Here is a 6,845-nt window from a genome sequence, read left to right on the forward strand (position 1 = left end):
CCCTTCCCTTCCCTTCCCTTCCCTTCCCTTCCCTTCCCTTCCCTTGAGGTTTCCTCTTCTTCTTTTCTTCCCCTTCTCTCCTCACTCAGCCCACCCCTCTCCATGTCCCACTTCAACTTCCCCTTTCCTTTCCCACTCCCTGCCCTGAACTTACTTCCTTTACAACCTAAACCACAGAGTAGGGAATCTCTGGCAGACTTTAATAACTGTGTTAGTCACTGGCAGAGACACTTTAATGCTAAACAGAAGTGGATAAGTGGCTATTCTAAAACAGCAAAGAAAATAGGGGTTGCATGGATGTGAGCTTTACCTGCTCACCCTGCTATCTGTTTGTGCCCTGGGATATTTTTTTTAGGGGTTGCATGGATGTGCACTTTACCTGCTCACCCTGTGGTTTGCTTGTGCCGTGGGATATTTTTTAGCTCTCCATGATGGTTTGTTTCTTGATACACATTTATCTTTCACATAATGATGTATTTATATGCTTTCACGATGTCAAAAGTATGACTCTATCCAGAGACAGCACATACTTAATATAGTTTCTATTTAAAAACATATACTTTGCAAGACTAAGGGGCCTCTCTTCCCAATGATGGCCGATTATTCTGCTACATATGCAGCTAGAGACACGAGCTCTGGGGGTACTGATTAGTTCATATTGTTGTCCCACCTACAGGGTTGCAGACCCTTCAGTTCCTTGGGTACTTTCTCTAACTCCTCCAGGGAATACCAGGGCCAAGAAGTGGGAGAGGGTGGGCAGGGGAGCAGGGTGAGGGGAGGGTATAGGCGACATTTGGGATATCATTTGAAATATAAATGAAGAAAATATCTAATAAAATAAGTTTAAAAAAAAAGAAAAAACCATATACTTAGCAACTACTTGTACAAACACATATTAAGCCTATGTCTACGTCACCAAAGTCAAGCAGCTGAATTCATCCATCATTCCTTGCTCCATCATTCCTGTAGTCCTAATGTTCTCTTAATTTCCCTGGTGTCGGTGTCTTTGCCTCAGATCCAAACATTAGAGCTTGCTCTTTTTTTTTTTAAATCACAAAATGACTTTAGCACAAAGGTTCTACTTTTCCATGCATAGTTTCAAGCTGTGATCCTACTACTTGACAATTGTGTAACATTGCATAAGATACTTGATTCCTAATTCTTTTTATTATTATTATTATTATTATTATTATTATTATTATTATTGAGACAGGGTTTCTCTGTGTAGTCCTGGCTGTCCTGGAACTCACTCTGTAGTCCAGGCTGGCCTCAAATTCAGAAATCCACCTGCCTCTGTCTCCCAAGTGCTGGGATTAAAGGCGTGTGCCACCATGCCAGGCTAAATTCCTAATTCATCTTACCTATAAAATACAGAGAATAATATCCTTCCATAGGATCATTTGATCAACATTAAATGTGAGAATATATTCATTTATTTAGTGTAGTGCCTGTATCAAAAGAATGACTCTGGTAAGTATTAATCCAATTAAAGAATTCTGTCTTATTCATCTTTAACAATAGTCTGTATTATCACTAATAATAATGATTAATCAGAATTTCACTGCAGAGAAGCCACATCCTTGTTCTCTTTGTAGCCTTCATACTATGGACAGAGAAGGCTAGGACCTGAACAATGCAGACTAAAAGAAGCTAATGGAAACCAAGTATTTAAAAGCACAGAGTAAAGGGTTATCAGCTATGTGAGTGTTCAGGTTAAGGCAGTTTTGCAAGGAGACTGCACAAAACAGGGCATTTATGAGCTGGAAAGAGTGGAAAAGTGCTATGTTATGAATGCACCAAAACTCATTGTTAAAATTTTGTTGTGTTAAAAACCCAAAGAAGACTCCACCTAAATGAAGGACATGTTTCTTCATGGAGTAAGCTATCAGTGTGAGTTCTTCTTGGCTCCACTTTGTGCTTCTCTCTCTCTCTCTCTCTCTCTCTCTCTCTCTCTCTCTCTCTCTCTCTTTCTCTCCATTTATCTCTCTGTCTCCATTTCTGTCTCTGTCTCCATCTTTGTCTCCCGCTCCCTCTCTCTTTCAAACAGGCTTAGCTGACGTTCTAGGTTATAGGACATGCAAGTTGTTAAAAACCTCCACTCCTGGATATCTAAGCCTCTGGAACTGTGAATTCAAACGTTTGTAACATGTGCTAGTTGTAGTAGTCTATCATCGCTATAAGAGGGCTTTACATAAAAAGAGCTACACATGTATTCATGTGAATGATGTATATGTTTGGTGTATTATTGGTTCCGTGTGAGTGAGAAGTAGGCACAGTCATGAAAGAACCTTCTGGAATACCACTTGTCCCAAGTAATATAAGTAATAGTAATATAAGGCCTCTTATATCGCCATTCCAAGTTACCCTGTAATGGCGATATCAGATAAAGATGGAGACAAGTTACCCTGGAATGGCGATATCAGAGACCTTATATTACTAAAGGGTCATTTTTAAGATGACAGGAGTCTTAGTCACTTCAGGATACAGTAACAAAGACCACAGGAGAGGTTACCAACAATAAAGGCTTATTTTTGTGCAGAAATATAGAACTCAAGATCACATCCTGCTTGGGTATGAGTCCATTTCCTAGTTCATAAATTTCCTAGTTCATCATTGTCTTGCTGTGTATTTATCTGTTGAGGAGTTGGGTAAATTCTCTATCCTCTTAAAATAACAATAATCCAATCACAGAAGCCCTATATTCATAATCTAATTATCTCATCTTCCCAAAGCACATTGTCTGAATTCAAAATACCGTACTGGAAATTGTTGTTTCAATATAAGAATCCTACATGCGCATAAATGTTCAGTTGGCAGTAGCCAGTAAGCCAGCCTTACTGGTCCATAGAGGAATGTGTGTATTTGCGAGCCAGGTAGAAAATAAAACTACTGTGAATTAGTGACCATGTGGGTAATTGGGTTAATGGGATGAATTCAGGAGAGCGAGTGATTTTGAGTTAACTTTTCTCAGACTCAAATGCTGCTCCTTTAAAATGTGGCTTTGCACTTTTTGTTTTTCTGTTCAAAATATGATCCAGCACCAGCTCCTTATATGTCTTTGGTGTTTCTTCCACTGTTTACCAGAGCAGCTTTTTTTTTTTTTTTTTTAATGGAGGAGGAGCAGGAAGTTCTCAGAAGGGTCTGAGCTGGCTGGGCAGATAAGCAGATCTAGCACATGAATACTGTTGAAGCCACTGCATAGATAGGGACGCAGCTGTGGGGCTGAGATGTGGTCTAAACACAAGAGTTAGGAAGAGGGAGAAGGTCTGTATAGTCNCCCTGGCTGTCCTGGAACTCACTTTGTAGACCAGGCTGGCCTCAAACTCAGAAATCCACCTGCCTCTGCCTCCTGAGTGCTGGGATTAAAGGTGTGCGCCACCACACCTGGCTCAGAGCAGCCTTTTTACCACCATTTAGAACTCAACCCTACTTCCTCTCTCAACACTGTGGGATATATTTCTTAGATCCTGGCTACTATAACCTTTTCACATGTTCACTCTGACATTTCTACTGAGTCTATTCCCGAAAAAACCTCTAACTTTACTTCTTGGAAAACCTTACCTATCCACAAAGACTGGCACTATGCTCGTCTGTGTCTGATCTTTACAGTACATTTAATTTTCTCAGGGTGACAGACATATCCCTTCCAGGATAAAGGAGGAGAAGGTGTCTCCACCTCCTGTTGTTAGCATTTTAACCCTTGAATCTCATTGCTGGGAGCATGAACAGAACTGCAAAAGTGACATATATATCACTTTAGGCTTGGACATTGGGCCACGTGCCTTGTTTTTCTTCTTCTATCCATGCATTTTGAAGGAAGAACTCCAATCTGATGAGGTTGAAAGAGGGAAATGACTGAGAAGGAACTTTCTGATTTAAGCTTCATATTTAGTGCTCAATATCAAAACAGCATAGGGAACCTTCTTCTGGTAAGCTCCTGTTACTTGGGGATAACTTATGCTCACAGCAAGATATAGTCTATCATGAACAATCAGACTCTAGTTCTTGGTATTTTATAATGCAATATGAATTAAATTAAACCATGGATCCTTTAAAAAGAACTCACATTGGCTTTCCTGATTCATATATAAGTCCAACACACTAACAGACTGTATCAATGGAGTACCATATGTATATAATTTAATAGAATAACACATTTTTATTCTCTAATGAAAATCGATATCCTGAGAATACGTGGTAAGTTGATACCCAAATGTTGGCCTCATCCCATTTCTAGCTTCCTGCACTTTAAAATTATCAGTTTATTCTGTGTACTTGACTTAATTTCCTTATTTCAGGTCAGAAAATGGACAATGTTAAGTATGGCAGTTTGAGAAACTCTCTTCATTGTATTCTACTGACATATAATTTGTAATTATGACTAGAAGGTAAATAAAGGGAATGAAGCTTGACTACTTCTGATCATTAAGCTCATTTGTGAGATGCACCCATGTACCAGAATCTTCCCGTTATGCAGAAATGCCAGCTGATAAGTCATAAGTGTTCTTGTGGTTCCATGAGACGAGACCTTGTTTTACCTGCTTGCATTTTAACAGTGCCTTCTATTGCATTTTTCTTTAAAATCTCCGTGTTAGTGTGATGCCACCAATTTAAAATATGTACAGATTGTCTCTTGCTCTTATGAAAGTGGTTTGTTACATGTGGATCATGAACCCTTGTAAGATGACTGACCTTTCACAGGGGTCATCTAAGAACATCGGAAAGCACAGGTATTTACATTATGATTCATAACAGTACCAAAATTATAGTTATGAAGTAGCAATGAAAATAGTTTTGTGGTTGGGGTCACCACAGCATAGGGAACTTTATTAAAGGGTTGCAGCATTAGAAAGGTTGAGAGTCACTGCTCTTGTGGATGTTCATCAAAAGAATATATCTTAACTGATGGTTTCCTCCTGGCCTACACTTTATTTTATAAGGAAATCCCTGTGCATCCATAGGACTTGCTTTCCAAAGGATGTTAACTATTCAAGTAAAACCCTCTCTCTTGTTTATGGTAAATATGTACTTTTAGACTTTGAAAGTATCGCCTTTTTTAACCTTACTATAGTTTCTATGTGGGATAAAGGGAAGAGAGCTAAGAATCAGGTGGGTTTTGTTATTGTTGTTGGTTTACAATGAAGAGGACCTGGAATAAAAACCAGGAGATTTGAGTCATTCTCAGTTGCAATATCTCCGACTAGCTTGAGTCTCTCCTTATAGGAACTCAGCTTCCCATTGAGTCTGGCTTCACCCTGAGTCTCACCATAAATACATATTTGAACAGATAGCATATTTAAAGGTAACACTCCTCTATTCCGTCTAAACTTTAGTCATGGTATTTGGAGAACAATCCTAAGGCATTTTTTCAGATTGAAAGTTACTAGGCATTCTGTGACTCGGGAATCCATAAAGTAGAAGAAGTCTGAAGCTTGGTGTGAAACTGGAAAGTGGACCACAGGGAAATTGCAGTCAAGATATCACTGAATGGCTATATATCTGTGGAAAAGGAATATCGCAATGCATAGAGGAACTGGTCAGAGTTCTGTAGAGCTAAACCATACCTCTTGTGATGGATAATATTGTCAACAAGACAAAATCTAGATTTACTTGGGAGACAAGGCCAAGTCTTAATGACTTTAACTGATGTGGTAAGACTCATGTTTACTGTTGATAGGTTCATTCCTTGGTCAGAGCATCCTGAGACTCTGGACTAGATAAAGAGGAGAAAATGTGTTGAGCACACATGGATGCATGATTTTCTCACTGGTTGTGATGTGATGAGACCAGCTCCCTGAAGCTCTTGCCACTGTGGTTGCCCTGCTGTGGTGAATTAAAACCTGGAACTGTGATGAACACCAGAACAGGAACTAAGGCACCTGTCACCATTCTCCCTCCTTATTTGTTGGCTTTTGACCAAGGTCTCTCTGTAGTCTCCCAGCTGCTCTGAACGGAGAAAATTCCAGTCTTCCTCCTACCCTCATTCCTTAGTTTAAAATTGACTTCTAATACAAGTATAGAGACATGCAGAAAGTGCAACCAGGTCTTTATCAAACCATCAAACCTGATCTCTGTCAGGTAGTCAATTCCATTAAATTTATCTATATCCATAAATATCAGGGTTATTGTGGGTGATTAATAGGTATATGTGAATGTAAGTTAAAGGATGGGCGTGAAATCAACGACATTTAATGACTTTTTGGAATGGCAAAAGCAAAGGTAGATCTACAAACAACTATAAGATAAGTAGAGGGGGTGTAGGTACTACGAAAGGCAAAGAGGGAATAGTGAGTTTCCTGGAAGCTGCCAGCTGTGGCTGGGTTGAGTGCAGAGGTTTAATTTGGTTAAGCCTCTGGAGAGTTTCCTAGGGAAGCAAGTCAGAGTAGAATTCTACTGCACTGGTTGGAAGAGTCAGCATGAAACCACAGCTCTCAACTCAAAAGGAGTCAGAGAGAGTTCATTCTAGAGCCAAAATTAGAGTGGCCATGACCCAGAAACACAGAATTATGTGGTCTCAGGTTCCATGTTCCAGTGTGGAAGCAAATTTGGGGAGATTTTATGGTAACAGAACAAAGAAAGTTATAAATCAAGGCATTTTAAAAATACATCAGTGGAAATATTAAGTAGGCAGTTAGAGCAGAGTATACAAGTCTTGGATATGGCCTCAGATGTGATCTGATAACATTCTTGGCCCTTGGAATGGTGGAGAATAAAGTTCCATATAGTTAATTCATTCCATTTTTTTTTTTAAATCTGCTGTCAGGATGTTAGGTTTGGACAGTAACAGAACATTAGATCTGGGAGTGATGAAGGCAAAGAATGACTATATATAAAACTAAACACAT

The sequence above is a fragment of the Mus pahari genome, chromosome 7 (genome assembly GCF_900095145.1).
Source record: "Mus pahari chromosome 7, PAHARI_EIJ_v1.1, whole genome shotgun sequence".
Classification (NCBI taxonomy): Eukaryota; Metazoa; Chordata; class Mammalia; order Rodentia; family Muridae; genus Mus; species Mus pahari.